This window comes from Echinops telfairi, unplaced genomic scaffold, assembly GCF_000313985.2.
Source record: "Echinops telfairi isolate 266 unplaced genomic scaffold, ASM31398v2 ScPeMD7_7469;HRSCAF=8507_1, whole genome shotgun sequence".
NCBI classification, from domain to species: Eukaryota; Metazoa; Chordata; class Mammalia; order Afrosoricida; family Tenrecidae; genus Echinops; species Echinops telfairi.
The window spans coordinates 126,394,587-126,420,293 of NW_022111373.1; positions in this window are offsets into that span (position 1 = coordinate 126,394,587).

Here is a 25,707-nt window from a genome sequence, read left to right on the forward strand (position 1 = left end):
TGCCAGTTTGTTGTACTGTGGTGGCTTATATGTTGCTCTGAACCTGGAAGTTACACTACTAGCATTTCTAATAGTATCAGGGTCATCCAAAGTGAACAGATCCCAACAGAACTTCCAAGTTAAGAACAGATGGCAAAGAAGGAATAGGCTGCCTGCTTCTGAGGAATTAGCCCCTGAAAGCCTTATGGACAAAACTGAATCATCGTTAGTTATTGAGCACTCCATGTGTGGATGTTGAACATTATCAGCGATAGTATTATTAGAAGAGTTCCTCAGGTCAGAAGGCACACAGAATATGACTAAGGATGAACTGCCTTCTCAAAAGAGAGCTGCCCATAATGATGTTCATGGAAGAAAGCCTGAGGAAGTAAACATTTTGGACCTTCATTTACTGAAGGAACAGAGTGAAAATAAGAAGGAACCACTACAAACATCAATTAATAATCCAAACTTAGAATGCAGAAAGTATGAATCAAGGAAAATTGAAACACAATCACATCCAATAAATGGCATTTTATTCAAATTTACACATCAATCACAAGAGCTTATGATCCATAACTTTTAAAAACTCTACATATATCTTCAGTCTGAAACTGACCAAATACACACTCAAGATGAATTGACAGTTATTATTGATTAGAATCCAAAGTTTGAAAAAAAAAGGAAGGAATAGTAATAGAAAAATGTGGTTTGAGTAATAAAAACAAAGCTAGAGATCTCATGTTAGAATTTTGCAAAACCAAGGATTTCTTCATCATAAATTGTTTTGCAGCAGCACACAAAAAACCCAACCATATACAGAGACTTTCCAGATGGACTATGCTTGTGCTGGGAAATGTGGAAGATAGCTACTTGACCAACCGACTGGAAGAGATCCATCTTTTCACCTTTTGCAACAAAAGATGGCCCAACAAAATGTGGAAATTATAGAACAATGTAGTTAATATCATAGGCAAGTAAAATTTTTCTGGAGATCATCCAAAAATGATTGTAGAAGTACATTCCAGAGGTTCAGGCCAGATTCAGGAGAGAATATGAAACAAGAGATATCAGACATCAGATGGAACTTAGTTGAAAGCAGAGAATACCAGAAAGATGTTTTATTGTGTATTTTTTTTAAACTATGTCAAGGCATTCAATTGTATGGTCAATGACAAACTATGGATAGCTTTAAGAAGAAAGAGAATTCCAGAGCATGATATTGAGTTCCTGTGGAATTGGGACATGGGTAAAGACTAGAACAAAAAGTGCTGTGGTTTAAAGGTACGTGTCACGGTTGCATCCTCTCATTGTTCTTATCCAACATGTATGCCAAGCAAATAATCGAGAAGCTGGATTCTCTTCTTCCATTAATTGGAGGGTTATTATCAACTTTTGATATGCCAATGAAGCAACCTTGCTTGCTCAGTGTGAGGAGGATTTGAAGCACTTGCTCATGAAGATCCAAAACTGCAACCTAAAAACCCAATGTAAAAAAAAAAACAAAAGCACTCACAACAGGACCAAGTAAGACGTGGAAGAATCAGGGCAGTTGAAATGCAGAGCTTCAACATGATAAGTGGAGGAAAAGTTGAAGTTATCAAGGATTTCATTTGCTTGGATACACAGTCAATACTCAGGGAAGCAGTAATCAAGAGATTAATGATACGTGTGTGTGTTAGTCCGGGTAGACTAGAGAAATAAATCCATAGACTCGCATATGTGTATAAGAAAAAGCTTTATATACAAAAGCAATTGAACCTTGAGAAAACATCCCAGCCAAATCCAGATCAAGTCCTTAAGTCTGATATTAGCCCATATGTCTGATACTAAGATAGTTAAAAGTTATTGTGCCAACCTGGCCGATAAACACTTGTGGGGTTAATTGAAGGGCAGAGAGATAAATGGTTCGGTGAACCTCACCTTTCTAGTTCTCAGGTCTCTTGCTTTCTCATGGTCGCTCCAGGGTGCAGCTGCCTTAGCCAGTTCCCTGCTTCAGCTGGCAAGGCTCACTTCCTGCAAGACATCACCAAGGAAAATCCACATGGACCTACCCCGATGCAACCTTTGGTGCTGGAGCAACCATATGGAGACTCCTTCCAGTGCTGAGATACTTACACCTTCACTGATTTGGCTTTCCTCTTGCAGTTGGTGTCATAGTGTGTGTTTTGTGAGATGGAGGAGGACTTTGTGGATTGGTGTCGGACATATGGGTTAATGTTGGATTTGTGGGCTTGGGCAGCACTGGGTTGGGATGTTTTCTTGATGCACACTTAACCTTTATATAAAACTCTCTCTTATACATGAGTTTCTGTGGATTTGTTTCTCTAAAGTACCCAGACTAATACAGATACCAATCTATAAAGTCCTCTTCAGACTCACAAAACACAAGCAATGACCACGAATGCAGAAAGATCACCAGACCAGTGGGTTGGAATTCTTCTGGATCTAGTGGTGTTGTAAACATCTCAGCTCTGGAAGGGGTCTCTATGTGGCTTCTCCAACTCCAGAGGTCCGGTTGCATCAGGATAGGTCCATGTGGCTTCTCCAGCTCTCAGGATGTAGCACCATGTATCTTGTCAGCTGCTATGTCTCTCAGGGTGTGAACAGAGAGAGAGAAGTGTCTCCCACCTCCAAGAAGGAAATACAGAAGTTCCTAGAATCCTCAGGAGAAGGCCATGCCCATACAGAGACCTCATTGGTTATATCTTGATTGACAGGCCAGACTCCACCCCTTCACTTGTAATCCTCTCAAATTGACACTAGATTATGTAACTACCACATTTTGCATTGCAAATATCTACTGCACAAGATATCTTTGAAAAGTTGAAAAGCAACGATGTTATGTTGGAAAATAAGGTGCACCTAACCCAAACCATGGTATTTTCAGTCACCTCATATGCATGTGAAAGTTGGATATCAAATAAAGGAGACCAAAGAAAAATTGATATATTGAAATCATGGTTTTGCCAAATAATATTGAGAGCACTCAGAATTGCCAAATCAACAAACAAATCTGCGTTGGAAACAGTACAGCCAGAATGTGCCTGAGAAGACAGGATGACGAGAGTCCATCTCATGTACTTTTGACATGTTTTCATGAAGAATCAGTTCTTGGAGAAGGACATAACGCTTGAAAAAGCTGAGGTGCAGCTGAAGAAAAAGATGTACTTGATAGGATGGATTGACACACTGGCTACCACAATGGGCTCAAAGAGAAGAAAAAGATCAGGATGCACCACTGTTTCTTTCTCTTGTGCATAAGGTCTCTACAAGTCACACTCTATGCCCCCTAAGTAAAACAACATTCTTTTTTTAACTTATTTTTCATTGAAAGTTTTATGCAAATAGTTGGTATATTTAATTATTTTCATTATTTTCATAAAACATTAACATTCATCTACTTTATTTAAAACACTGTGTTTATTATTTACCTTTCAGGTTTCAAAAGACTTAGCAAAATATGGACATATTAAGCAGTTAAACATTTTCCAGGCATTTTAAAATGTTATAAGGCAAAATTTGCTTTTGTTAAAGTTTGATAATAAGTTGGTATTCCCTGGGGTAATTTTGCAACAAAATATTATAACTGGCATATGTGAAAGCAAATTTAACCAGAAAAGGTCATAAATGAAGAAATCAACTTTGAAGAAAAAAAGACATATATAAACTTCATTTCATAATTTTAAAATTATTTGAGAAGTATAAACTAGTACTGATACTTTCTCATTACCCTAAGGGAAAATACATATTATATCAATTTTATGAGCTGAGAAACTGAAGGGCAAGAAGCCTTGCCTAAGGGAATGAATGCCTAGCACACCTAAGAAAGGGAAACACAAGATTGTGCTTAGAATGTAAGGGCACTGAGTACTTCCATTGCGATGGGTATACATTGACATTAATCTTATTAAAATTAATACAGTCAAATATATTTACATCAAACTTTTTGGGTAAAAGATATTTTGTTTTGTTTTGTTTTCATTTTACTAGATTTAATCATTACAATAATATTTTCAAATGAGAAGGTAAATGTATAAATACTAGGTTACAAATTCACTACCATCAAGTCGATGCCAATTAATAATGATCCTCTAGGACAGGATAGAACAGGCCCTGTGGGTTTCTGAGACTGTAACTATTTATCGTAGTAGAAAGTCCTGTCTTTCTCCCAAGGAGAAGTTGGTGGTTTTGAACTGCTGACCTTGTGGATCATAGCTCAGTAAATAAACACTACTCCATCATTAGGAGCCATATCGTCTTTTAAAATTCACACTGACATTGCAGAGTTAAGCATTGCCTAGTCTTGCACCGTTATCACATTCAATACTATGTTTGAGTTAATTATTGAAACCACTATGTCAATTTATCTTATATTTTTAATATTAAACTACAGCATGATGTCCTTCAGAAATCATTCCTTCCTTAAAAAATTCCAAAGTACATTAAATAAAGTCTTACCATGCAAATTTCCTGGCTTACACAATGAGTGTTTCTAATGTTGCAGTGATTTGGTTTTAATGTTTTATTTTGTATTCTGGAGATAATCTTTGAAGTTTTCTATTTAGACCTTTTACTTCACTATCTTTTCCATTTCCTTTGTTGTTGTTGCTGTTGGGTACCATCAAGCAGGCTCCAATCGTAGCAGCCCTATGTCCAACAGAACAAAATACTGCACAATACTGTGTCATACTCACAGTTGTTCCTATGCTTGAGTCCATTGTTGCAGCTAATGTGCCCACCACCTCACTGAGATCCTTCCTCTCTTTCAGCACCACTCCATCATGATAAATGTGATAGCCTTCTCTTGGAACTGGTCTCCTCTGAAAAACTATTTAAGTCTTGCCACCCTCCACTTGAAGGGACACTTTCATCTTATTTCTTTCAAGACAAGTCGGTTTGTCCTTTTAGCAGTCCATGGTAGTTCTAATATTCTTCTCCAGCATCACAATTCACATGCATCTATTCGTCTGTGGTCTTCCTTATTCAATGTCCAACTGTCAAATGCATTTGAGGAGTAGAGAATAACATGGCTTTGGACAGGTGCACCTTAGTCCTCAAAATAACATCCTTGCTCCACAATCCTCTAAAGAAGTCCTGTGCAGTAGATTTGACTAGCACAATATGTTTTTTGATCTCTTTCCTGCTGCTTCTATGAGCATTGATTGTGAATCCAAGCGAGACAAAATCGTTGAAAATGCAAACCTTTCCTCCATTAGTCATAACATTACAAATTCGTCCTATTGTGAGGATTCCGGTCTTCCTTACATGGATTGCAATCCATACTGAAGGCTACAATGCTTGATTATCATCAGCAAATGCTTGAATTCTTCATTTTCAGCAAGCAAAGTTGTCATCTGCATATCATAGGTTGTTAATAAATCTTCCTTCTAATGCCATGCTCTTCATAAAACCCAGTTTTATGATTTGCTCATCATGTAAAACGAACAAGTATAGTGAAAGGATATGCCCTTGACACAAACCTTTCCTGACTTAAACCATGCAGTAATTCCTTGTTTTGTTCACACAACTGCCTCTTAATCAATATGCCAGTCGAAATGAGCACAATGTCGTTTTCTGTAATGCCCTGTTTTTGCATGGTGATTCACAGTTTAATAAGGTCCACACAGTCAAATGCTTTTCTGTAGTCGATGAAACACAAAGAAACATATTTTGGGTATTATTGGATTTAAACCAAGGTCCATTTGACATCCCTTGTTCTTCTTCTGAATCCAGTCTATGTTTCTGGCAGTTCCCTCTCAGTGTGTTTCTGCAAACATTGTTTGGTGATCTTTAGCAACATTTTACTTGCTTGCAATATCAATGACATTGTTCTATATTTTGACAATTCCTTTGGGTCACCTTTCTTCGAAATGGGCAAATATAGAACTCTTCCAATCAGATGCCCAGGTAACTGTTTTCCAAATTTCCTGGCATAGAGAGGAAGTGCTTCCAGTGTTTATTCCGCTTTCTGAAACATTTCTGAGTGTTCTGTCAATTTCTGGAGCCTTGCTTTGAGCTAATGCATTCAATGCAGTTTGAAATTCTTCCTTCAGACTATTGATTCTTGCTCATATGCTACTTCCTGAAATGGCAGACTGTGACTATTTTTCTCTCACACAATAACTATGTGTATCCTTTCCTTTCCGCTTCTATATTCAAGAGCATGCTTTATCTTATCCTCTTTCTTTTTAGTCTTTTCTTTCTTTCCTTTTCTTTTGGTGTCTTTAAAATCCTGAAAACAAAGAATGTTGCTTCGAGGCCTAAAGTGCACCTGACCCGAGCTACACTATGTTTAATCACCACGTATGCATTTGAAACTTGGATATTGAATAAAGAACACCTAAGAAGAAGTGATGCATTTGAATTCTGACAAACAAACCAACAAATATGTCCTGGGAGAAGTATAGCCACAATCTTCCTTAGAACAAGAATGGCAAGGCTTAGTCTCAGATATTTAGGATATATTAAGAGGAGAATCCATCCCCTGGAAAAGGATATGATATTTGGTAAAGTAGAGGGAAGGCAAAAAATGAGGAAACTCTGGAAAAAATGGATTGCCACAGTGGTTGCAATATGGCCTCAAATATAACAACAAATATGAGAATTGTGCAGAGAGAGGAGGTAATTCATGCTGATGCACACAGGGTTTCCATGAGTCAGAACTAAGTCAATAACACCTAAAAACAACCTTGATAGTTCATGTATGAAGTCTTTAATCTCATTACCCATCTTAACAAGTCCTTGTTTATTAGTATTCAGGGTGTCAAATCTACTAATGAAATTGGTTGTACTTTGGCTTTAGTGGGTTTGTTTCAGTTTTCCTTATCTTTAACTTGAACTTGTATATAGATAATTGATTATTTGTTTTACCATTATTTGTGGCCATGCTCTGACTGAATAAACTTCCCCATTATTTCTTTCCATAAATGTAGTTGATTTAATTCATGTGTATTCTATCTGATACCATTCAAGTGTATTTTAACTATTTATGTTGATTAAGAGAGACAATTAGTATTGGAAAATTCTACCATACAATTTCAAACACCATTTCTATCACCAAGCTCACATTTTTTGACCACTGATCTTTCTTTTCCAACTTTCACATTCCAAACACCCATAATTGTCAATACATCCCGATTGCATACTTGATCAGCCTCAACCTGTACAATTTGATAAAAGTCTTCATTTTCCATCCTTGCTAATTTGAATAACAGTCACATTTACTGGTCTTCCTTGTGGACTTAATGAATATTATCCTTTAACTTTCAGCACTGTACTTCTGAGGGTCTCTTTTTTACAATAAATATGACATCATTCCTTTTTGAATTTATAAGTCTTGGAAGAGAAAACCATCCAATTTGAAATAGCCTAAATCAATCCATTTCACCTCATTTATACCTAGAATATTGATTTTCAAGCATTCCATTTCATTTTTGACAACTTCCAATTTTCTTACATTCGGGCTTTGTAATTTTCACTTTTTAATCATTAAGGAATGCTTGCATCCATTGCCCCCCTCACTGTAAGTTTTCCCTCATCAGTAAAGAAATAGTATGGTTTATTCCATTCACATCATTAAGATGGACTCTTCTTTGAGAATGCAACTCTTCCTAGTCACATTTTTAATGATTTCCACTCTGAAGAATTCATCTTTAATCACTGTATGCTTGAGGGGATTCATAAGGTTCTCAATGGTAATATTTCCTTTCAGAAATATATAGCCAGGGCTTTCTCACCAGTTACCTTTGTCTGGAAAATGCACCACTATCTATCCAACATTGTTGACATTGCTGTATTTGAAAAACCAGTAGCATAGCTTCCAGCATCATAGAAACACCCAAGCCACCATAAAACAACAAACTGGCAGATACATTAGACTAGCAAATGCATAATAAAATTGCACTAATGGAAACTTGTCAATTTACTATTGGGAAATAATTTATGATAATTATGTCACTGACGCCAAAGACTGTCTTAAAACAACATCCCACCTTTCTACCACCATTGAACTCCTCTGCTCTATCATTAGCATTATTCTATAAGCCAAATCAAATTTGTTTAGAGCCACTTAACAATCAAATTTGTTAAGAGCCCTTATAAAAGACTTTCAATAGATTTTTTTGTTAATAGTTATTTCTGTAATATATGACATCTACTTCTGTTTTTCCAAAAGAGATTTTAAAAATTCCATCATCTCATATGTTTAATTTACATGCCAATTAACCAGCGTTGTTTGCTGAAATAGAGACTCAGGAAAAACAATAGTTCTTCTTTCTTGTCAGGAAGAACTAGATAGCACATAAGGATCATGACAAAACAGTTGTTAGTCTGTTTGTTTTTGTTTTCCTACAAGTCATCATTTGTGTAAATGATTATAGAGATATTCGTACCAAAGAAAATCAACCCCAAAATCTGAAATAAAAATGTGAATTTAGAATTAAGATTGCTTATTGACAAGATTTCCCTCTACTATAATAATACATGCCACAAAATATGCTTTAAAGTTAATATAGAATAACTTCTTCCAATGCTTATAGCAATCAAGTGTTTGTTCTAATACAGATGTTATTGCTCTACATTCTTTGTGCTATATTGACTCATTTGAAATATAAGTGTTTATGCATCCAATTCAGTTATTATGTAAATGTAAAGATAAAATATTTTCAAAATGAAAAATCAAAATAGAACAATATGGATTTTTGCTAGTTAAAATGGTGTTAAGTTCCACTTTTGGTCCTTTTTTGCAGAAAAAGTAAAGCATATTATAAACAAGGGATAAATAGTTGTAAACTTCTAATCCATAACCAAATACAAAGAGGAAATGGGTCTGTAGGCCTGGAGGCTTGAAATCATAATCAGAGGGAACATCAGGTAAACAAGCATAACATAGTTAACAAAGAAAATGTTATTCATTCTATTTTTTATTTGAGCTGTAGTGACTGGGGTCATGTCAGTGGCCATGTAAGATGCTACTCTTGGTTTTCTGTGTGTGAAGGAAAGAAGATATATGGAAATAATTAGACCGAAGGACTAATTAACTATGTGAACCTCAGTCTCTACCACCCTAAATTTAGAAGAACTAGATAGTGTCCAACTACAGGTAACAACTGCTCTAAAGGAAACATATCAACACGTTTTGAATAGAATGTGAGAATACAAGGAACCATACTCAAGAAACAAACAAACTATACTTGGATTCTTTGTTCCATCAGAGACTGGTGGAACCCAATGGACTATGGCCATTATTGTCCTTCAGTTCTGGAAAGGAACACCCCCTGTGCCTCAAGTTTCAGCACAACAGTAAATAGGTCTCCATGATAAGCATTAACACTAAGGAGGTTTACAAGCCCATCAATCATTTGAGATTGAATAGTCAACCTTTGTCCATCAATGAAGTTTAGAAAACAGGGGGTAGGAAAGGAGGAAGGAAATGGGAAACACAAGGAGGAAGTGGAATAAGTCGTATGATGTTCTAAGATTCGGAGTCAATAACATGAGGCAAAGTGCATCTAAATTGTTAAATGGAAAATGGATTTTTTTCTATAAATCTTAATCCAATTGACAATAAACTGTTTTTATAAATGTGAGATTTTTAAGGGAAAAGAAGCATAATCATTAAATGTTTCTACCAAGTATTAGCTTAGTGATAGTGAATTGGGAAAGAGAAGGGATCATTTGTGCTGCCAAGCTTTTACAAGTTATGAGCCATCACTTTTCCCTAACATCTATTTTAAAACCATGTGGAAGATACTTTAAAAGTTGTTGTAAAGTGACAAGCAAGCCAAAGTCTCCAGAATACTTGACACCCTTAAAGATAAACTTTGTTTTTTGTTTCTGGGTTGTTGTTGTTGTTTACTCTGAAAGTCACTGTCATCAAGAAAACACATATGACAGTATCTTTCCTGATGTTAAATGGTGATGAGTGTATGACATCAGTTCAAAATGAAAGTTACAACTTAGGGCAGACTGTGAGTGGGTTATTGAAGCCTGAATGCAAAACGTCAATCAGAACATGAAATATAGGGACATTTGTAATGGTAATACTTCTTTCATTAACAAACAGGCCTGTTTTCTTTCACAAATATTCAGTTCTACAGTCCCAATATCACTTAAATAATGGGTAAGCAATTAAATTATTTTCATTTTATATTCCTTTATTATTTATTTTGTAGAAAACTCAAGATAGGGTCTCAAGCAATGGATGCATTAAAATGAGTATAAGTTTCCATTTTGAATGACTAACTTGGCCTCTATCTTTCACTAAGGTATATCATCCTGTTTCAATAATCTTGTTTTTTTTTAAGTAGGGGTATAGGAAAATATTTGGAAGTGAAGACATAATGAATATTGGAAACTAGCCTGCGTTCCTTTGTGTTGGCATCAACAGGATGTCCGTGACTTTGTCTTCTTTGTTGTTGAGTTGTTCTCACTGTTCATATTTGTTCTTGTTTTCACTTGTATCATGCCAACCAATCAGTTAATCTATCTATATTTAATAACTATAGATGTATTTTTAAGGTTTAGTCACTTACTGCCATTGAGTCATTTCGGACCCATCACAAAGAAGCATCCTTGAAAAGGCAGTGAACTCTTATGAGACCTTTATTTGAGAATATTGGAGTCAACAGAAAGCAAATGACTTTTTCAAAAACACATGATGCAGGTATTGTGCATATACCAGTGGAAACTGGACATCATTAAAGTACATATTCATTGCGATGCACTAGTCAATTCTTTACTAAGTTAAATCTTATTTTTAGGCTTATAATTCAAAGTGTTGTCAAAACCCCTGTAAGCCTAACATTGGTTGTTCCCTTATGCATTGCTCTTCTTTGCACACCATCTGCCCCTGGGTCTGTGGTGAATTACACGTGGAAAATGTAAGCATGGCGAGTGAAAGATAGCCTACCAAGACAATACAAAGCTCAACTTAAAGCAATTTGGCATTGCTGTATACAGCTGGGGAGTGAAACAGCAGATGGGTTATGTCGACTTCCCAAAATCAGAATGAGAAGGTTTATATCTAACTAAAAATTTGCATAGCCTCGAAGGCAAAGGCATCGCAGACTTTGCAAATGACTGCCAGAGACTGCTAAGGTGACATTCTTAAAACTGCATATAGACAATGCTATAATTGGCAAAAATGTTATGATACAATTTTACATTTTATTGTAAGTTACAAGTGAAGATACAAAAGACTGGGATCAAGACCTATCTTTATCTTACAAATTGTGCCTTGCAAATGAGTTTTCTCATCCATGTATAGAATATATGGGCTAATGTAATTATGCCACTTGTATTGAATACTTAACTACATCATAAAAATTCAAGAGCAGGAAATATATCTTGCTTTATTTGTTTTGTTATGTGTTTTGTTTTGCATTTTCATTGAAGTATAGTATTCTTAGTGTATAAGAAATGATTCTATTAAAAAGTGATTCATGCTTCAGATTTAATTTACAACCAACATTTAACAATGACTCAACCTGCACTCTCTTTTCTTATACTGACTTGATCAATTGCAGAGAATTTAATTAAAGGAAAATTATTTAGACTCTTACATGGGAATATACATATATAAAATAATGATAATAATATATTTTCTCTCAGACTGCTATGTAAAAGAGCACTAAATATTTAATCTTATTAATCCTGGAAATGTATATATTAGTTTGAGTCTAAGAACAATATCTAGGAACAAACTATATTTTGCAAAATGTCTACAAATCAAAATCTAGATAGCTAGAAAGTAATTTATTTTACTTAATGCCACAATTAGTTCAAATTTCATAGAATGGCTTTGGATATTTTCAAAAATCAAGATTTTAGGGAATGATAAGATATTACTGTTAGTATTTATTTATTATGATTATTATTTTGTTTTGTTTCAGAACCACTGTCGCATAATGATTACAAATTGTGCTATTAACCACATATTTAGCAGTTTGAAATCACCTGCCGCCCCACGGGAGAAAGGTGGCTTTCTAATCTCACAGAGCTACATCTTACAAACCTACAGGGACCTTTGAAGTCTTGAGTCAGAACCGACTTGATGGCAGTGAAGTTTGTTTATATTTTGTTTCCTTTTTTGGTAGCTTTTCTACATTTTATAATTTCTTCCTCTTTTATAAGTTTGCTTGATTTTGTGTCACCTCCTTGTGTTTCAGAGAGGATCAGAGTGACAAGGGTCAGATGCTAAATGGTATCCTGCATTTTTCATTTCCTCCACTTAGATCATTTTGATATTGCTGGTTTTCATCTTAGTCACTTGAAAAGCTATATAAATGACTTTTCCTCTTGAACTTCCTTTCATTTCTATGGCAAGAATATCTTTCACCCATTTCTAGAAGGAAATGTTAGAGTTTATGTGACTGCTTGTGTAATAAAAAATGTCAAAATACACATTTCTCAAATTAGTTTCATATTCCACAACCGCCCATCTCTGTCTTAATGGTCATTTGACTGTCTGGAATCAGTATCTCAGCCCATTTGAAACTGTTTAGTCCTTGGCAAAATTGCTCTGCTGTTCTTTCTCAAATGGATCAAATGGAGCAATCATAGACAAGGTGATCTTGAGTTGCTGAAGGAGAAAAAATACATTCATACATATATACAAAAGTTATACTTTCTGAAGAGCTACACATGAAATAAAACTCCCATTGAGGAGTACCAGAGAGTTTCTCCTTGGCCATAATGTTGAGCTTCTTGTAAATCCCTAATATTTTTAATATGAATATTGATAAAGATCCAATTTTAATTTTTAAATTGCCTTTGTTTTCAAGTCAAAACAAACAGAGACAGTTTCTGGCATAAGTGTAATATTTGGTATTTATCCATAGACAAGGGAGGCAGGAATGCACTTTCTACTTCAAGTACATTTTCCAATAAGTTCAACATTCTTTATTTTGTCATTGTTTGATATAAATGTATTAGTGTTTTGGTGATGCAAAACATGTCTGTATTTCAACACATCTCAAGCTTGTTCATACAGTAGTATAGAATGCATATCCTATTTTCAAGTTGCTAGAAGTGATGTGAAAATAAAATTATATAGCAGATGTATTATGTTGACAAAAAAGGATATTCAAAATAAAAGTTATTCTTGGTTATTTGAAACCAAATACATTTAGTAGTACACTTAATTTAGAGCAAATCACAAATGCGAACACTACATTTCTGATCTACTACTAGAAGACATTCTGAAATCACTCCTAGATCAAAAGTAATTAACTGTGGACTTTACAGCAATGTCCCTTGATTGATAGAATTAGGTCTTGGAAGTGAAATTATATGTAAGTCCTCTGATCTCTAGAATTTGTAATCTAATATGAACTTCATGATGCAAGGCATGAAGCAGATTTGTCTGCCTTTTTGTTAGACATATTTGGTCTTTTGTCTCTGAAAACATTGTTATTGTTTGCTGGTCGGCGCCGTCAACTCAGTTTGGATCCTTTATACAACACAATGGAAATTGCTTGCTCTTGCTCCATCCTCAAAACTCAGCCAGGTTTGAATCCATTGCTCCTTTGAGGGCTTTAGTCTTTGTATTGCGTCCCTATGAGTCCCCATGCCCTGGACTCGATGACTGAGTTGTTTTGTTGTTGTTGCTGTTGTTGTTTACTTTACCAAGCTGGCTTCTAAGATTTTTTTTTTTTTAATTGCCAGCCTCAAAGATGATCATTTGAAGCTCAGAAAATTCTCATAAAACCCACAAAGTAAACTACCTTCCATCCAGCTGTTGGGGTAAATTAGGCACTTTAAGGGAGGGAGGTGCAATGCCCTAAAAAGCATGAAATACAGTCCCAAATCTTTTTTCTTAAAAGATTTGCTTCTTAAAAGCTTTTCCTTCTTAAAAGGCTGGCTTCTGGCCAATGTATTTGCCAATTCTTAAAGAGACAGGCAACCTAAAGGACAGATGCCTGCAGCATACTGGGGAGACAAAGCTTAAATAAATGGAGGGTCTTTGAGTGTCCCTCCCTGCTGTCTGTGACAAATTCAAGGCATCTTTAGCATGTGCTTCCTACAGAATGGATATATATGCACATACAGATGCCAACAGTCAGGCAGAGACTAGAGGTGCTAGAGGGGCTGGAGAGTTGGTTGCCCAATTGAAACTTTTTCCCAGCGTGTTTCAGAGACAGAAGCACTAGTGATATCATATAGTGGGTCTGTGCACTGTTTGGGAGTAGGATTTTCAGAAAACGTCACTTTTCTGGTTCTCTCTGCCCTATTATATGTGTGGAGTTCTCTCTCTTGGGCATCTAGGACAGTCAAGAGGACCCAAGAGGACCTGAATGACCAGTCTCAGGCTGTACCTAGTCACTGTCTCCATCGTTTGTTGAAAACGAAGCTTCTTTGCCCTCCACCTTCCTTTGTGCTCCGATGCTATTAATAAAGTGATCACGTTCTCCTCCCACCTTCTCCTCCCACCCCTGGTATTGCTCCTCTCTTTGTTGGTCCTGGGGGGTTTATCCTTCCTGAATTCCCTGTGTTTCCACCTCTGATCTGTACCCATGTGCATGCTCTAGTTTAGCCAGATTTGTATAGTAGAATTGGGGTCATGATAGTGGTGGGGAGGAAGCATAAAAGAGTTAGAGGAGTGTTGTATGTTTCATCAGTGCTATACAGCACCTTGACTGGCTTGTCTCTCCCTTGTGACTCTTTTGTAAGATGTCCAATTGTCTACAGATGGACTTTGGGTGTCCACTCCACACTCCCTCTCATTCACATTGATATGATTTTGTGTTCTGGGTCTTTGATGGCTGATTCCTGATCCCATTGACATCTCATGATCACACAGGCTGATGTGCTTCTTCCATGTGGACTTTGTTGCTTGTCAGCTAAATGGGGACTTGTTTATCTCCAAGCCTTTAAGACCACATACTGGAAAACAAACCTAAAGATCGACAAGCAGACCTGGAACTATTTATAGGCTTTTCTGTTTTGCTTTGGGGTTTTTTGTCATTGGATTTTATTGTTGTTTTGTGTGTTTTTGTTTGTTTTATTTTGCTCTGTCATGTTTTTGTGCTTATTATTGTCTCTGCATGGCTAGCTAGATAAGATAGGTGGGATAAACAATCCAGGGGAGAAAAAAATGGGACCAATGGTTCTGGGGGGACATGGGAAAGGTGTAGGTGGGGGAAATGAAATGATTGTTAACAAACCCAGGGACAAGGGAACAACAAATGACCCAAAATCAATGGTGAGGAGGGTGTAGGATGCCTGGGGGGGCTTGATCAAGGGCAATGTAACCGAGAGGAATTACTGAAACCTGAATGGGGGCTGAACATGATAGTGGGATAAGAGGAAAGTAAAAGGAAATAGGGGAAAGAACTAGGAGGCAAAGGGCACTTGTTGAGTTCTAAATACAGGCATGCACATATTTACATATATTTTTATATAACAATAAGGAAATAGATCTATGCCCATATATTTATATGTTAAGTATTAAGGTAGCAGAAGGACATCGGGTCTATATTCAAGTACTCTCTCAATGCAAGGACCCTTTGTTCTAATAATCCAGCATTCTGTGATACTTACCTTCCCTGGTATGATCCCTGAAGACAAAATGGGAGCATAAGCAAATGTGGTGAAGAAAGCCGATGGTGCCTGGCTATCTAAAGTAATTAACTTTTAAAAATACTTTGCCTGGGCAAAGTTGATTAAAGGTCACAAAAAATGAAAATGAAAACCAAATTAATGAGGATATTCTATAATGAATTTGGGGTTTTCACTGTAATCAGAGCCCTCTGCAAACTTAGGGCTCAGAATTTTAAACTTTAATACATGAGGACCATTTTGGCTACAGTTCTTTCAATACATATTTGTTCACTCTTCTGGATATGCAAAGTATATTCAATATTCATTGCCAACACTATAATTTGAAGAGATTAACTCTTCTTTGATCATCCATATTCACTATCCAGCTTTCATATGAATGTGTAATCATTGAGAATTTCGTGGTTTATGTCAGACACACTCTAGTTCTCAAATGGCACCTTTGTTTTTAACATGCTAAAGAGATTTTTGCAGTCAAATTTAATTCAACGCTTGATTTTTTGACTGATACTTTCATTAGCCATGAGTGAGGGTCCAATTAAAATTAAAACTGTGTAGAGTTTCAACTATTGTACTATTTATTATGATACACTCGTAGTAGCTTTGTGAATACAGAAGCAATGGAGGTGCTCTTTATAAAACAGCCAGTTGAAAGTTGAACAGTTAAGAGTCCTCAGGTCTTCACCTTGACTACCCACCTGCTTCAGGGAGGGAGGCCTGAGGGACAACCACCACCTTCTGGATGCTGAGGTTTATTCACCCAAAACCAAAACCCGGTGCTTGGTCTGTAAGTAAAAAGCAAACTCCAAACTCACTGACATCGAGTTGATCCCAGCTCACAAGGACGTTATAGGATAGAACCGAGCTTCTGCCATAGATGTTTATATTGCAAATCTTCACGGGAGCAGAAAGAGTCATTTTGTCTCTCGAAACAGTTGCTGGTTTGAATCATACTTGTTAGCAGAGTTAAACAAGACTGCGACTTTAGGACCTGGAGGGGAATTTCAGGACTGACTTTTCAGCACCAGATTGCTATCCATTGGGAACTTCATATCTCCACCTATGTAGGTTGTAAGGATTCAGCGATAAACTGCACCCTCATACTCATAGACACACAATAGCAAAAAGTTAAAACTAAGATTATTTATGCATAGGGTCGCTACAGAAGGCATGAAGTGGGTCTCCGTCTGAGGTAGCTAGTTTATTGTGCCAACCTGACCGATAAACACATGTGGGATTAATTGAAGGGCGGAGGGATAAGTGGCTCAGTGAACCTTGCCTTTCTAGTTCTTGAGTCTCTTGCTTTCTGATGGTCGTTCCAGGGTGCATCTGCCTTAGCCTGCTTCAGCTGGCAAGGTTCACTTCCTGCAAGACATCCCTGAGGAGAAGCCACATGGACCTACCCCGATGCGGCCCTGGGTGCTGGAGCAGCCTTCTGGAGACCCCTGCCAGCACTGAGATTCAGCTGCTCACTGATTCAGTTTTTCTCCTGCAGTCGGCATCACTGCGTGTGTTTTGTGAGATGGAGGAGGACTTCGTAGATTGGTGTTGGAAATATAGGTTAATAGGTAAATGTTGGATTTGTGGGCTTGGGCAGCACTAGGTTGGGATGTTTTCTTGACATGCCCTTAATCTTAATATAAAACTCTCTCTTATACATGAGTTTCTGTGGGTTTGTTTCTCTAAAGTCCCCAGACTAATACACCGTCACAAACTGAAGGATATTTAAGCATGGATAAGCCCCACTTAGAGAACCCAGAGCAAAGAAGATCCCCTGCAAATGAAAAAGGAGGACGACTTTATCTAGGGAAGCACTTCTTGTTTTAAGGGGCATTTCCAAAGGTAAGCTCAGCTGAAAGTACTTTTTAATGTAGAATTAATTTCTTCCTTGGGTCTTCTACATATTTCTGTCTAATTTATCTCAGGCTACAATTTTGTGTCGGGATGTCTTGATTTATACCTCAACCTACATATCTGGTATGGAGGTGTCAAATTTTCCCTGGCTGCAACTCTGGGTAAGAGATTTCAGGATGTCTCACCCAGCCTGACCTCAAAGTACTATGCTTGTTATCTCCAGGCCCATTGTTTATTTTCCTAGTCTGCAGAATGCTTATTCCCTTCACAAGTAGAATGTTCATTCCTAGCAAGCAGAGAATTTATTCCCCTTTCAGGCAGAAGTTCCCGCCCTGTCAAATACCTTTCTGGGTTGTCACTAACATTTCTGCCCCAACTCCAATAAACAAACAAGTTCCCATCAAGTCTATTCTAAATCATAGGGACTCTATATGGCAGGAAAACCCAGACTGTGGATTTTGGAGACTGTAACTCTTTATGGGAGTGGAAAGCCTTTCCTTTCTCCCACAGAGAAGCCGGTGGTTTCAAACCACTGACCTTGCAGATAGCAACCCAAATGGTAAGCAACTACAATGCCAGGACTCCTTCCCACCCTTATGGTGGTGGACAAATCTCCATTGATGTGTCATGTCACATAACTTGGTATAAAATTGGACATTTTGTAAGATGGAAGTATATGTATCAGAATTTTAAAACCTCCTAACTAAGCCCTGGTGATGTAGTGGTTATGTGTTGGCGGTGAACCACATGGTCAGCAGTTCCAAACCACGAGCAGCTCCTTGGGAGAAAAAAAAAAGCGTGCTTTCTACTCCTGTAACCAGTTACAGTCTCAAAAATTCACAGGGGATCACTATGAGTCAGCAAAGACTTGATAGTAGATAGGAGTGAGTTTTGTTTTAAAAGACTACTGTGGGGGGGAACTACCTGGGGGGGAGGGGAACGAGCAAAGGAGCAAATGATATTGAGGGCTAAAGTGGAGGGCAAATGTTTTGAGATTGATGAGGGCAACGGGTGTACATAGGTGCTTGACTCAATGGATGGATGTATGGACTATGATAAGAAGTGTACAAGCCCTCAATAAAATAATTTTTTTAAAAGAATAATGAGGGTAACAAATGTACAAATGTGCTTTATACAATTGATGTATGTATGGATTGTGATGGGTTGTATGAGCCTCCAATTAAAAAAAATTTGAAATAAAAAATAAATTTAAAAAAAGACTACCTAGGGGTGGGGTAGAGTGGGATGGGTTAAGGGGGTGGGGGACATGGGGACGAGGTAGAAGGTAGGCCCTCTTTTATGTCCTTAGCTTAAAATTGGGATACATTACAAAATGAGATATATAAAACAGAGTAATTTCAAATCATGGGCAGGGGATCAACTGCAAATTGGATCCAAATAGATTTTGATGTGCTTTCTGCTTCTTTATGACAATAATAAAAGCTATTGCCATGTGATAACTGTCTGGGTACAACTAGTGAGTTCAGTCTTTCATTTGGAAGAATATATTATTCATGGAGAAATGACCATTAATGATTGGACCTCTCTTTCCTATGGCCTCTAGGCTATTTATGTATCTGGAATGAGGCTTAGTGCCTTGAAAAAGAAATTAAGTTCATGTACTTACAGATTCAGACACTTCTGATTTATGATTGGTACTGTGATCAGTCAGAAAATACAAACCATGAGAACTATTAGGATTTGGGATCCATTGCCTATAGCACTGCACATTGCAATTGAATTAATTTTTCTGTCATTTTTAAAAGTGTCATACATACTGTTAATGCCTCTGATCAATCCATGAAGACAATATAAATCAAATCATATCTGGAGAGGTAAAGAAATCTAATTTTAGCTGTCACTCAGTGTGTATATTATAATGATAATTGAATTCAAACATGTCACATGTCATTTTTAATTTAACTCTCCCTTTTAGAAGTCATTCCACAATGAGATATACAGTGACATATGATCCTCCTGAACTCATATTATTACACAGTCCATCAAATCCAGTTAAATTACCAGAGTTGGTTTTTCTTCTTGAAGTTCCTCTGTGCCACATTCACCACCTTTAACATTCTATACAGGTCAGTGAAGTACCCAGATGAAGCACATCAATTCTCAGGGAATTACTGGTAAACAGGAGAGACATTTTCTGTATTAGAGAAGAAGTAGTAGACATTATTATGGCTTAGAAAAGACATCCCACCAGTTCCAGGAAAACTCTGTATTGACTCAAATTTAGCTGATGAATCATTTGTGTCAACAATATGCCTAGTCTATGAGTTTTGTTCATAGGAAAATGACATAAATCTCGCTTTGTCTTAAAGCAGAACTACATTAACTTACTGCTAAAGTCTATCATTTATTTGTACATAATTCAGACTGAGTCATTTATTAAATTCTACTAGTTGCAAACCTAATCTATGTGTCAGTCATGTATTTCCCAGTTCAGCTAATAAAAGAGCAGTGGAAATTCTAGTTTTCTTTCACCACATGAGAACATGGTGTAGCAGTTGCCTCTGAACTCCTTTGGCTTCAGAATTGAGAAACACAATCCATCTCCCCTCCAGCGCATGGCAGAGGTCAGACAAGTCTTCATCCTCATTCTCTGTGTGCATTTCCCCCCCTATTATGACCTTCATCATTTCTGCCACAGCACTTCACTTGTCAGGTGGGTTGGATAATCTGTTCTAAGGGTCACACAAAACTCATAAACAGTATTCATCATTATGAGGCTTTATTAGGAAAGTTCACAGGTTACCACAAGCCAGGATCATTAAGGATACATTTTTGGTTTGCAACAGCACCTTTCTCAGGAAGTAGTTAAGTCTCTCTCTGTTCCTTAACTTTTCAGTCATGGGGTTCCTTGCTTCTGCCTCCCGGTGCCAAGAAACCCATGGGCCACTGATCCTCGCTGTCTCAAGACCTCAGTACCGCAGCTCCTCTTCTCTGCCTTGGCATGTTCTTGGCCTCTGCTCCCTCTGCCACTACAGGCAGTGGTCTCTTAAGTGCTAATCTGGTACCTGTTTTTGTTCTTGTTTTTCCTTGATATCTCGGATTCTTTTTGTTCCTACTTCTGTGACGCTACTCTTGTAGACATTCTCACTGCCAGCGCGTCCATGCTGACTCATAGCAACTCCATAGGACTTGGTAGTGGTACCTCTGTGAGTTTTTGAGACTGTAACTGTAGTATAGAGGAATAGAAAGCACCATATTTCTTTCAAGGATTGATTGATGGTTACAGACCTTGCAGATCACAGGCCAAGTAGTAACCACTATACCACCAAGGCTCCTTATACACGTAGGAATCTCAAAGTTTGAGTTTTTTATTTAGTTCTTTCAGCTTGACAACAAAAGGTATTTAGGAGTAATCATTGAGCAGAATCTTCATATATTGGACATAAATGGACTTGTAACAAACATGCTGCACATTAATTTGTGTCTATGATTCTTGTTTAATTTTATAGACATGGTATCATGACGTTAACTATATTATACTCATGGCTCACCTACCCATGTGTTTATAGCTCCTACCCAATGATTGAAAAGGACTATGCAAATGAAAATATAGAGGACTCAAATGTTGAGATTCAATTAAAAAGTTCTATGGGAAAAATATTAAATGATGGTGGAAGCACAGAAGCAACACACCAAACAGAACTGGTTGACATTCTATAAGGTAAAGAACCAATGTTACTGCAGGAAGAAGTCAAAGCTGCACTGAAAGGATTAGCCAACAAACAAGTCTCCAGGAAATGATGGAATATCCATCAGAATGTTTCAAGAAGCTGTTGAAGCCCTCTAATCACTAATTACTAGTTTATCCTAGTAAATTTCAAAGATTGATCAGCTCCTTGATCAGCTGACTGGAAAAGATCCACATGTGTACACATTTCAAAGAAAGGTGAACCAATGGAATGCTTACACAATAGAGCAATATCACTGATGTCACATCCAAGGAAAACCTTTCTGGCAGTTATCCCACAGTAGTTGCAGCAGTACGTTGACATGGAGTGGTCTTGGGAAGAATGGGAATTCCAAAATATTCTATTGTGCTCATGTAGAATTGATACATGGATCAAGAGCCAATAGTGCAAAGAGAACAAAGGAAGACGATGTGGTTTAAAATAAAGAATGGTGCGTGACACTGTTGTGTCTTTACTCCATACCCGTTAAATCTGTATGTGCTTGAAGTGGAATAAAAGGAAAGTGGACCAAGAGCCTGGGTTTCAATTACCAGGTTTTATTAGCATTAACGACCTGCCTGGGTGTTTAGAATAGAATGAGAGTAAAGAGTGCAGGCTGAGGGGGAAATGGAAGACAGAGTAAAGAGAAAATAGCCAAAAGTATGAAAGGAAGAGGTAGAGAAAGGAGGAGACAGAGGGACAGATGTGTGGCCACATGAGAAGATAAAGAAGAAGATGAAAGAGAGAGAGAGTGTGTGTGTGAACAAAGGAATCCCACATTAATCAACTTTGGGGGCAGAAATAAATTATCATGTCTAAAAAGACCTTGTGCTTCCCCCTGACTGGCTGTGGCATCAGCAGAATGGTGAAGAGAGGGGGGATGTGAGATGTCTTGAGAAGGCAAGGTGTCAAGTTATGCTAGGTGGGGATGGAAAAGGGGTTAGAGAAGCTGGCTATGGATCAGAACCATAGTGTTAGTGCTGGACCCTTTAGTATGGTGAGCATGCCATTAGATAAGTTGGCTTATGTGAAGAAGAATGTGAAGTCAGCATTTGTGTTAGTCTGGGTATTTTAGAGAAACAAATCCACAGAAATTCAAGTATAAGAGAGAGTTTTATATAAAGGTTAAGTGCACATCAAGAAAACATCCCAACCCAGTGTTGCCCAAGCCCACAAGTCCAATATTAACCCATTAACTCATATGTCCAACACCAATCCACAAAGTCCTCCTCCATCTTACAAAACAGACACAACAATGCCAACTGCAGTAAGAAAACTGAGTCAGTGAATGTGCAAACATCTCAGCACTGGCAGGGATCTCCACACAGGTGCTCCAGCACCCAGGGTTGCATCGGGGTAGGTCCATGTGGCTTCTCCTCAGGGATGTCTTGCAGGAAGTGAGTCTTGCTGGCTGAAGCTGGAAACTGGCTAATACAGCTTCACCCTGGTCTGACCATCAGAAAGCAAGAGACCTGAGAACTAGAAAGGTGAGGCTTAATGAGCGATTTATCCCTCCGCCTTTCAATTAACCCCACATGTGTTTATCGGCCAGGTTGGCACAATAAACTGACTAACTCAGAGTTGAAAAGGGGCTGATAAACAGCCTGTGGTGTACAGATGACACATTCTTGCTAGCCAAATATGAGAACTTTAGGGACTTGCTTATGATGATCACGAATTGCAGCCTTCAGTATGGGTTACAACTCAATGTAAAGGAGACCAAAATCCTTTCAATTAGACCAATAGTTAACAACATGATAAAGGTTGTAAAGATTGAAGTTGTCAAGGAATTCAACTTGCCTGTAAGAGCAATTCTCATGAAAGCAGTAGTCAAGATCAAACTACGCATTGCTTGGGTAAATCTGCTGCTGAAAACCTCTTTAAAGTGTTCAAAACAAGAATGCTACTTTGAAGACTAAGCTGTACCTAACTCAGGCCATTGTATTTTCCATTGCCTCATATAAATGTGAAAGCTGGACTTTGAATAAGGAAGAATATTCAATGCATTTGAATATTGTTCTATGAAAGAATATTTAAATTACCATGGTCTATCCAAAGAACAAATCTATCTTGAAAGAAGTACAGCCAACAGCTCCTCAGAAGAAAGAATGCATTTTAGATACCTTGTCAAGAGAGCAAGCCCCTGAAAAAGAACATAACATGTGGTAAAGCATAGGGTCAACAAAAACAACAAAAATAATGTCCTCATCAAGATAAATTGACATAGTAACTGTTATAGCCTCAAACATTAGAACAATTCTGAGAGTGTCATAGGACTGGGCAATGTTTGTTCCATTGTACTGAAGGTTGGTGTTGTAGTTGGGTGATTTTATTTCAACTAGACACTCATAGCTAGTGATGGAGTTAAACCTGCCAATCAGATGGTAGCTTGATGAAACTTTCTTGGGCTGTGGCCCTGGTTGAAAAGTTAGGGACTCTGGGAACTTCTGTCTCTGCTCCTCTGCCTTCCTGTCTGCTGGAACTCTGCTTACCTGGAGGGATGGTCCTTTGTGGGCTGCCCTACCTTAAAAGCTGCCAGCAACCTATCATGTTTCCATCCACCTGGGATCCATGCAATTCTACAACAACCACATGGTGATCTTTTAGCTTTTCCGTTCACCCTTCTGCTTCACTGGCACGCTGCTACCTGAGTAGTCAGAGGGCCCTAAGGACTAGCATAGAACTTATGGACTTGAGTTGCTTTGGCTGCGATGCCTCCTTGATATAGAATTAATTCTTCATATAAAGCTCTTTGTAATAGGTATATATGTGTCACTGGGTTTGTTTGTCTAGACAGCCTGGTCTAACACAGTCACTACTAATCAGAACCCACTCCATGGCACCTAATGCCAACATTTTTTGTTGAAAGTGTTTTGTTAAAGGCTTCCGTTGTGTTGGTTCTAACTCATAACAACCTTATTAAAAAAAAGAGTGAAATGTTCCAGGGTCCTGTGCCCACCTAACATTTATTATATTTGAATCCATTTTTGCAGTCACAATGTCAATCTATCTTGTCAAGTGTCTTCCTCTTTTTAAAAAATGCCCTTTTGTTTTAGCACACATGATGTCTCTCCCTTATTTGTCAGTGTGTTGTATTTTGATGGCTTTTGTGTTGCTGTGACATTGAAAGCTATATAACAAATATTTTAAATATCAAAAGGGTTACCCAAGGTTACCAAATTCCAGCAGACTTTTTAGAATAAGAAAAAAAACATAAGACAGAATAGGCTGACCACTTCTGAGGAGTTAACCACTGAAACCCTTATGAAGTTAGTGGAATATTGTCACATATGAAAAATATTCTTTGGGACAATTAAGACAAAAATAAGTAAATAAATAAACAAAAACAAAGCCTCCCTGCCATTGAATCAATTTCAACTCTTATCAACCCTATCAGGCAGAGTAGAGCTACCTCCTTGGCTTTCTGTAGCTGTAAATCTTTACCAAAGCAACTTCTCATTGATTCTATTGTTGACCTTATAGGTAGCAGCCCAATGTATAACTCACTATGTCACCACAGCTCTAACAGTATATTCCTCAAATCAATATAGATATTTCACAAGTTGTCCACAGAAAATAAGCAGGGCTATGCCTTAAGCCTTTGACAGAGTGCAAAAGGAGTTTCAAACAATAGCCACTGGAATCAGGGGTGCAAAAAGTAATTCTTCCAACTTAAATTTAGCTCAAACAGAGATTTAAAAATTACTAAGAAACCTGACCATCTACAAGTAACTAGAATAGTCCATTCTGCAATGACACATATACAATGGAAAAACTCATCAAATATAACACCATGAATAACATACTGCTCTCAAATGGTAAACGCATAATGGTATAACATACTGCCTTCAATAAGAGTGAAATACTATAATAAACCAATGTTATAATTTTCAGTTAGAAGCATCACAATCTAGTGGAAGGAATTTTGTTGATAGGTGTGTATGGCTAGATTGTCTACAGAAACAAATCTGGTGACACTCATATATGTCTAAGAAAGAGCTATATATAAGGAAGTAATTTTAGAGCAAAAGAATGCATCCCAGAGAAGTTGAACACAAGTCCACAAATCCAATAAAAACCTGGGTCCTCAAACTCATGGAGCTGTAGGCCAATAATGTAGAAGGGTGATTCATGATGCAGGAAGATCACAGGCTGGTGGCTGCAGAGTCATGTGGATTCAAGGTTAGTGGAAATATGACAAGGTACTCTCAACTCTCAGGGTTGGTTAACCCACATGGGGCCACCCCTGAAGGCAGAGTCCCAGCATGTAGAAAGGTGAAGCTGCAGAAAGAGATGTAAGTTCCCAGTTTCCGTGCTTACAAGAAGGTCACCCTACCAAGGAGGTATCATCAGGCTGTGACCTGGTTTACAGGTAGGACTCTACCTTATCCTTTCACAAAAATTCAAGTTGACATAAAACCATCTAACACCACAATAGGCCTCTCTTTTATGACTTTTTCCTGAGCTTAAGATTATAACAATCTGAAACTTTTCAATTGATGTCTGTATTAGTCTAGGTACTTTGGAGAAAAATCCACAGCAACTCACGTATAAGAGAGAGTTTTATGCAAAGAAAATGTGCATCACGAAAACATCCCAACCCAATACTGCCCAAGCCCACAAG